This window comes from Ictalurus furcatus, chromosome 22, assembly GCF_023375685.1.
Source record: "Ictalurus furcatus strain D&B chromosome 22, Billie_1.0, whole genome shotgun sequence".
Taxonomy (NCBI): domain Eukaryota; kingdom Metazoa; phylum Chordata; class Actinopteri; order Siluriformes; family Ictaluridae; genus Ictalurus; species Ictalurus furcatus.
Window position 1 is genome coordinate 1,975,942 of NC_071276.1, and position 9,593 is coordinate 1,985,534.

Below are 9,593 nucleotides of genomic sequence, written 5' to 3' on the forward strand. Positions count from 1 at the left end.
AAGCCCCTCCTTCTGAAAATCCCAGAGTGCTCTGATTGGCCAAAAGCTTCAACTGTGTGTTACATATATAAATATAACGCCCCTTACCATAATCACGAGCTTAAGCTTCAAGGGTTCTAAGGCTCCCACATAGGGAGACTATGAGCTTTGTAACTTTGCAGAATTTAAGAAATTGTTCATTGTAATAAACTACCTCTTTTTTTTTTTTTTTTTTTAGACCAAATGGTATAAATTTGTACTACTTGCACTTTTCACAAACTCTTTCATTAAAAAAAAAAATTATACCAAAGAAGGTGTGTTTTTAATTAATTTACACAACTCTGCCTGAATCTCACATAACATCTCTTTTTTTTTTTTTTTTTTTTTTTAGAAATTGTGAAACAAATTGTGTATCCTGTGTATCGTTACAAGTACAATAAAGTCTGCAGAATCTACACACCACCGCCTGAATCTCACTTAACATCTCTTAGAAGTTGTGAAACAAATTCTAATACGTTCAATAATTCCCTTTATTTAGTATATAAATGAGGAACTATAGTATATTTTGTGTTATTCTAATGCAGCAACCACAACATAACCATGTCTCCTCAGCAGAACAGCTCCATTACATTCCCTACTGGAAAAAAAACAATAGAAAACCTCATAGAATTTGTAATGGTTATAATGGGAATTTTATTGGTTTTAATGGAAACTCTAATGGTCCATGTGGGTCACTACTGGTAATTTGTTGCTTTCTATTGGTGGCATGTTATGTCTAATGGATACCATTTAAACACCAATATTTGTAATGATTGGATAACAGCTGATGGTTTATAATGGTATTTGTAGTGGAAACCATTAGAATTTCTGTGATGGTTTCTGTTGTTTATAGTTTTTTCAGCAGGGTTTTTTTTCTTTCAGTTTAATTTGGAGTTCCTTTCAAAACAGTTACTTCACTCGACAAGTATTTAGGAAATCATACAAAACTGGAAACATGCATTGGTTCTGCATTCGTTTTCTTCCCTGCAAGTCCTGCACCGCTGTGATTGGTTACGAAGAGCCCCGCCCACTTTCTGATCTTTTCCCAAATTATAAGGTGGGTCTTCAAAGAAGCTTCAAAAAATCTGTGTGATTTAATAATTTATAAAAGTGAACTAAAAGTCTGCAGAATTATATTTTAATAGCGTTTATAAATTAATAGTTTAAATGGTAAACTAATTGGTGAAAATTATTTTCTACCTTGTTTTTATATATATATATATATATATATATATATATATATATATATATATATATACACACACACACAGTATCTCACAAAAGTGAGTACACCCCTCACATTTTTGTAAATATTTGATTATATCTTTTAATGTGACAACACTGAAGAAATGACACTTTGCTACAATGTAAAGTAGTGAGTGTACAGCTTGTGTAACAGAGTAAATTTGCTGTCCCCTCAAAATAACTCAACACACAGACATTAATGTCTTGTAACTGTCATGTTAGTCCACATGATACTGGCAAAAACAATGAGAAATTACACGATCAGATACAGACAGCTGCTGGTACTGATGTGTGATGTACTAACTTCTGATTTCTTCTTCCTAAGCAATCTGTAGCCCTTGAAGAGGAGAGTGGCGACTTCACACATCATCATTTTCTGTAAAAGAAATATCATTAAGTAACATGTCTATTGTAGGTGTTGGGGATGTAACTGAATACATGAGTACATGATTCAGAATGAACAGGTCATGTGATCTAAACAGATACAAATAGTAGGTGCACTATTCAGTGTCAGTGGTGTTGCATTACACCCCTACTATATTTATTCCATATTATAATTGAGACAATCTTTACTTTCATGAAAAACCTAATCAATTTCCACACGTAATGAACTATAAGACGTACTCCATTTCGACAGAAGAACAATTCCATAATCTGCCAGCAGAAATATTCCTCAACTTGGCCACATTCATCGATTTCTTGGAGACACTCCTGTGCTCTAAGCAGGATATACCGCATCAGGTCCTCCTTCTGCACCCTAGTGCTGCAACAGATGTTAGAACAACTGGTTTATGTGGATTTCTGTGCACACATGTTAAACTCCAGGAGATACGGTCTACAACTTTACTGTTTAAAATGAACGAGTGCTATATGAGAGGGAAAAGAGGGTCTCACCTCATAAGAGGACCAGGAATTCGAGGCTACTGATCAGGTTGTTCAGGCTGATTCATGATGTCCTTCCCTGGAGTCAAAACACCTCAGTTGTCATGTATCGTGTATCAAATAATCTGAAACTCTGGGATTTGAGGCAGACTCTAAAATCTCAAATTCTCCACAGACTGTATGTTCACTCAATATTATCTTACTTCTAAACTGCACTGTGTGTGTGTGTGTGTGTCCTACCTGGACCTGTTCCAGGATAGGATGTCGTATAGCCGTAAGGTTTCAGGATTTCCACCATTTTCAGTCAAAAACTGTGGAACATTAGTGATTTATTTGGTTATTTCATCTCATTGAGTTTTGCTAACTCTAAAACACAAACATAACTCACTGTTCAACAGGAGAGGTAAAGTCACACCAGCTCTCAGCACTAGAGGTCGCTGTCACCACAATGCAAATCAGTTTGTTAAAAAGTCTGTGAGGATGAATATTATTGTGTGTGGTGGTCTAATCATCCTCCATTTTCTTTCATGTTACACTCGCTCTATGAGTGTAAAGAAGCAATCTGAGGTTGCTGTTTTGAGAATGAACTGCCAACCCTTTTTGTAACAAAAAGATGAAAACCCATTAATGGAATGTTGTGCTGTAGGCTGTTTTTTCTTCTTCAAGCATATTCAGTTAGCAAGCATAATTTACCTACATTTGATTGATATTGCTAACTTTAATACACTAGAGGTGAGGCGATATACTTCACCTCTAGTGAGTGGCCCAGCCCTTCGTATATTTTTCTGTATGTGGCCCTCAGTGAAAAAGGTTTGGGCACCTCTGATCTAGACGCTGTAAAATGTGCTCCACACTGACACTCAGCGTCGATGCCGTGAAACGTTCAAGAGTTTCAAACAAATTTCAATACATGTTCAGTTATAACCGCAGTCCTGCACTAGCTTTATATATAGTTTTTAATCAGACAACCTACTTTTCTGTAGAAGAGTTTAGTCCACTTACCTGTAGTGTGCGATATGAGTAAATGAGTACAACTTTAAAAAAACAGCTCCGTTTATTCTGTATTCCGTGTCGCTACAGAACCCTCGATGTGACGTCATAGTTGGAGACCAAACAAGGTTATGGTCGAAGCATGTCCAAAAACAAACCAGGTGTAATGTAAATAATAATAATGATTTTCTGGCATTTTTTGTTGTTGTTTGTTTTAATATAAGGCCTAGTGTTATTACCTGAAATGTTCTGCATGCCCACTATACTTACCTAGGTACCCCCTAAAAAATTAAGACTGAGACCCAAACCCTTTACATTCCATGCTTCCATGCTGACGTAAGATCAGAAACAAACGAGATATTTCAGCAGCTGTTAAAAAGGCACAGTCTCATGATGGGACACAGGGGGGAAAAGTATTGAACACAGTAAGAAAAAACCCAGATGGTTAGTGCATGTTGGTAGGGTAGTTCTTCCACTCTTTGAAAAAGGGAAACTTCTGAATGCAAGTAAACCCCAGTTTAGTAAACTGCAACTAAACTGCAAGTAAAATGCAAGTAGAGCCCCACAGTTATGGAACAGTCTTCCTATTAGTGTTCGGGACTCAGACACAGTCTCAGTGTTTAAGTCTAGGCTTAAAACGTATTTGTTTACTCAAGCCTACCCTGACTAGATTCTGTTCTACTACTTCGCAGTCATAATAATCTTTTTTCTCCCTCTCTCCTTTCGCCGAGCCCCACATGAATTTATGGAGATACTAGAGATCCAGATCCTTTCTGCCTCTGGATGGAGCTCAAATCTTCTCTAATTCCAGACTGCTGGGACTACGGCTGCTCCTAAGGCCATACAGACTTCATATAAATCCATAATGAACTTTTTCACACTATCTGTTGTTACCCAGATGAGGATGGGTTCCCTTCTGAGTCGGGTTCCTCTCAAGGTTTCTTCCTCTTAAAACATCTTAGGGAGTTTTTCCTTGCCACCGTCGCCACTCAGTGGCTTACTCAGTTGGGATAAATTTGCACCTTTAATATCTGTATACCATGTTGATATTTCTGTAAAGCTGCTTTGAGACAATGTCTATTGTAAAAAGCGCTATACAAATAAAATAAATAAAATAAATAAATAAGTAAACAAATCATTTGCCTCCAAGCTGGCATGCAAAAAAACATCTCATGATGGGTAGAGGCAAAGTGTTCTTCCAAGACCTTCACAACAACATTGTTAAGCAACATAGCAATGGCACTGGTCACTGGTGGATTTATCAACTCATAAATTCCTAAATGTTCCTACAAACACCATCATGGCCATTATCTGCAAGTTGAAGGAACAGCATTCAACCATCAACCGCCCACACACAGTATCTCCTCACAAGGTATCTGACTGGGCAGTCGGAAAGTTAGTCAGATGAGTAGCCCAAGGAGCACTCGAAAAGAACTCTAGAAAAAACTGGAAGCAGTGGATACAGCTGTCACAGAAAACATTAGGTAATGTACTCTACCTCCAGGTCTCCATTCCCGATCACAACAGAAGACTCCATTACTGAAGAAAAGGCATTTTGAAGCTTGTTTGAAGTTTGCTACAGAACATTTGGAGAAGCCTGTAGATAACTGGGAGAATGTAGTGTGCTCAGACGAGACAAAAATCTAAATTTTGACAGGCTGTGTTTGCCTCTGCATGTGACCCTAAAACTGCTATTCTGGAGCTGTTAGGTACCAGTTACTATGTGTGACCACAAGGAGGCCTAACAAGAGCCCAACCATTTCCCTTATGGGTTAGTCTGGGAAGATAAAAGGCCAGGGGGAACACTCTGAAAGAATCGCAATGCAGGAACAGCACACACAGACAGATCTCACTCCTTATCCTCTAGCAGGAAAAGGCCTATAAATGAGAGAGCTCCTCTGGTCGCTGCTGAGTTTAGGCAGTACATCATTGTCATTGCTGCCCTGAATGAGAGCAGGATCTTTTAGGATGAAGGTTTCCTAAAAGAGGAAGCAATGGGCTACACATTTTCTCTCAAAAGGATATCCTTCTGATGGACAACATCTTCACAGTGTGGGATTGGCCATCAAAAACACACCCCTCCCCACCCTCCTCTGATCTCTCTCTACTCTGAGCATGACCAGGGCATCACTAACAGTAAGGTTTTTATTTTTTTTACTTTGAACTTTCAGAATGTTTATTGATTTGAGTGGTTTGTTAAATTGGCTACCTTTGGGACATTTTCAGTCGTTTAAATGGTCTCAGTCTTAGTGTTCAAGGCAAATTACTGGTGGTGTTTCATGTCCAAAGCAAAATATAAGCTAAAATTAAGAACTGGACTTATACAACAGACATATTCACCAAGACAAATTACGAAGCATTTGAGAATTTGTCCGATTTTCTGTCTAAAGAAGACATGTCCCTGCCAGCCTGTCACAAAGGTGATTGCAGATCACCTGCAAATTTGTAATAAAAAGTTGCAAGACTACTTTTCAGCTCCAGATGTTCAGTTTAGTTGAATTGAAAACCCCTTTGTGAATCTGTGTGAAAGAGCCGTCACCAGTTTGAGCACAATACAGAAAGACATTCTTACTAACCTATCTTGTGAGAGTGCTTTTAATCTGAAAATTCTTTCCAGAGAAATCCTTAACAAATATTCAGAATGTTATGTCATAGTCTCAGAGCTTTTGGACAAAGCAGTAAGATTTCTGATGCAGTTTCCAACAGCATATCTTTGTGAAACTGGATTTTCTATCTGCGCAGCATTTAATGCATTGGATATTCCCAGGACACAGTGTTCAACATAATTGTGAAATGGAAGCTGTACGACCAAACTCAGTTACCAAGTTAGAAGGACCTTGGTCAGGGAGGTGACCAAAAACCCAATGGCCACTTTAGCAGAGCTTCAGAAGTCTTCCTTGGAGATGGGAGAACCTGATGGAAAGGAAAACCATCTTAGAAAGGCATGCGTGAAGAGATTCTCAGGTCTGATGTGGAAAAACTCTTTGGGCCAAACCCCAAGTACTACATTCTGTGAAAACCAGGTGCTACTCATCAACATGACTGCATGGAAAAGGGGTTTGTCTCAGCAGCAGGGACAGGAAGTCTGTTCAGAGCTGAGGTAAAGATAAATGCAGGCAAATGCAGAGTGGTCCATGAAGAAAACCTGCCTCAGAGTGAACACAACCTCAGACCGGGGTGAAGGTTCACCTTTCAGCAAGTCTCTGAATGTCCTTGAGCCAAAACCCAGCTTTGAACCCTGCAGAACATGTGTAGAGAGAGCTGAGGATGTCCGTTAACAGTTATTTGATTGAGCTTAAGAGGATCTGCCAGGAGGAATGGGAAAAATCACCCAAATCCATGTGTGCAAAAGCTGTAACTGCTTCTAAATTATGCTTCTATAACATACTGAATAAAAAATATTGAATAAATCTGAAAAAAGTAAACCTTTTTTTTTCACTTTGTCATTATGGGATATTTTGTGTTGATTAATGGATAAAAAAAGTAAATGTAACCAGTTTTAAATTTAATTTGAGTTATTTAGTTATTAATCTACAAGTAGTTATTTTAAAAGTGAATGGAATCTGAATATTTATTTTCTGAACACACTGTACATGCATTTTTGAGGGCAATAATAAAAGTATTTTAAAGCCAACTACATTTTTTTCTTTAGTCGTTTCAACGGTCTTGTAGTCACGTGAAGTCATCTCTTAAACCACAGTCTTAACTCAGACACATGCAGCAACTGTCCATTGTTACGTACATTTGCACGCATGATGTTTGCAGTTAAAGTGTGAAAACTGACAACGGTCTCATCTGTGGTTCATCTGCTTCTGACTGCTGGCTGCTTTCAGACACGAAATTTCCCCTATTCAATTTGCAAAAAAAAAGAAGCTTAAAAGATTCTGTTCGTTATTATTTTGTTAAAATGATGTTTGAAGGGCGATTGCTGTCCAGCATTTATAGAGCAGTTCACACTCCTGATAATCATATATCAAACAGATATATCACACTCATTCTCCAGATCAGGCATGTTAAAATGGATAAAATACTTACATTAGTTTGTATAATGAAATAAAAAGAGGTCACTGTACGGAACTACAATAAACATTTAGCACAAGACTTTTCCCCTATAATACACTCGAGTGAGAGCACAGCACTGCAAACCAAATGAATAATCTGAATAAAAGTCTTTCATAAAACCAGAAATGAAAAGCTGTGTTGGTGATTGAAAAAGTGAACACTTTATCCTGGATCAAACCCCGGACCCAGGAGCTGTGAGGTGACAACGCTTCCTGCTGTACCATCATGCTCTGAAATAATTCCTATTATAAATATCAAATGATAACTGGAATATAGAATACTTGTCCCCACAGGGTACTTACACATTCTACCATATAAAAATAAACTAGTGTACATTCTTAAAACACACGAATACATTATAATGTATCAGAAGTAAACTGTACATCTCTGAATTATACATTAGTGTGTTTATAGTAAAATTAGAGGATTTGAAGGAACATCATTAAGTCTGCTGACCTTCTACTGAAATGTTAGATGAGATAAAGAGATCTATTTTAGATCTTTTTTTTTTTCCTGTGGGTCTTTTGGTTTTTTTTTTCTGTTTTTTTCCAAAGTGCTTTCACCTGCATAAACATCCACACCCCTACACACAGATAAAGCCGCATTCGATTTGACCAACAGATCATTTCCTCTTTGTCTCTCGGCTGATACACAATGGTTCAGTTTAAAACTCTGCCTGTGTTTCTCTGTGCCATGGGTAAGTGTTCATCATCTTAATGGACGCTTTACTAAATTCTTATTATATTTGTAATATAAATACATTATTCATTACATGGTCGTGTAACTGAAACATTTAATTACTCAGAAAACTGAAAATTTCCATAAAAGAAAAAAGTCTGTCCATCTATGAGATTTTTTTTTACTGAGAATTTAATGGTTTCATCACACACACACACACACACACACAATATATATATATATATATATATATATATATATATATATATATATATATATATATATATATATATAAAATTTTCCTACATTATTTTGAATATCCATGAAATAAAATAAAATATCAGATGCCGCGAGTGAACCTTCTGCCATCATTTACACATTTGAATGGCCATGTAATACGAAGCAGCACGATAACATGAAATTAAAAATGACCTTATATGGATATGGATGTTGTTTCGACTCAGGACAGCTGGTATTTGCTGCTGTTGTAAAGTAACTGTTTGACTCCGAACAGAACAGCACTTTACCTTCGCATGTTCTCTGAGAGTAGGCTAATGGTTGAGAGGCAGGAATTTGGCCAAGAGTTGCTGCAAACCTTTTATAATGGACCAATCAATGTGCGAGAAGGCGGGACTTACAGAGAGGGGTTAATGCAATGTGAACATGCGCACACATCATGCAGTATTAGACCATAAACACATCATAATGAAACTAAAGCCAAATCCCGGACATTTTCTCACTTTTTTAAAGTGTGAAAACGACATGTCGGGGGAAAAGAGGACGTCACCCTAACACAAGCATTTCAGAGAACATTGTTAAATCGCTCTCCATTTTATGGGAAGTTGTACCTTGACAAAGGCTGCTTGTCTGCTGAAAGGTCGGAAATAATAAAAATCCTTAAGTGAGTGTGCAGTTTTACTCTGTCTTTAACAAGTTCTCTTTAACTTGCAGCTGAAAAAGGTGTGTTTGCTTTAGCTATTGCTCTACTTAAGGAAATGTAAAGTTCTCTCTCCCTCTCTCAACTTGTATAAACTATAAACACCCATCTCCCCTTTCTCTCTCCATCTAACATAAATTGTATTCTCTCTTAAGGTGCAGAAATTCTATCAATACAGAGAGGTTGCAGATTACCAATACTTAACAAATGCACCTCCTGCTGTTCCCTGTACCACTGTCCATTCTGTACTACTACTTTTTACAAACCCTCAAAGAAAAGTTATGTACAGACTCCTAATCATTTTTTTGAGGGCAATAATAATAATAATAATAATAATAATAATAATAATAATAATAATAATAATAGTTTTTCTCTTGTTTCATTTTAGGTGTTGAATCACAAGATATAGAGGTAAATCTGCAGGACCTCCAGAATTACTGACAATGAAATCTTAATTCCAACTAAAATGAGAAGCTTTACGTTGTAATATGGTGAGCCGGTGCAAATTTATTGCCTCTGTCACTTAAGGCTGTAGTCAATACCACATTGTCAAGTTTAAGACCAGTAATAGATTATAGTGAGTCAAGTCTGAGTCATGATTAAACACAAATAAGAGTTAGATTGAGTCAAGATCAGGAACAAAGCTATCAAATCCTTTTTGAGGCCAAGCTTTTACATCGACTCATCTGCTGTTTTCTAGAAGAAGGAATTGCCTCTTGTCAAACTTGCGCATGAGATTGAAAACATGAACATTTACAAACTCAGTCTGACCATATTTACT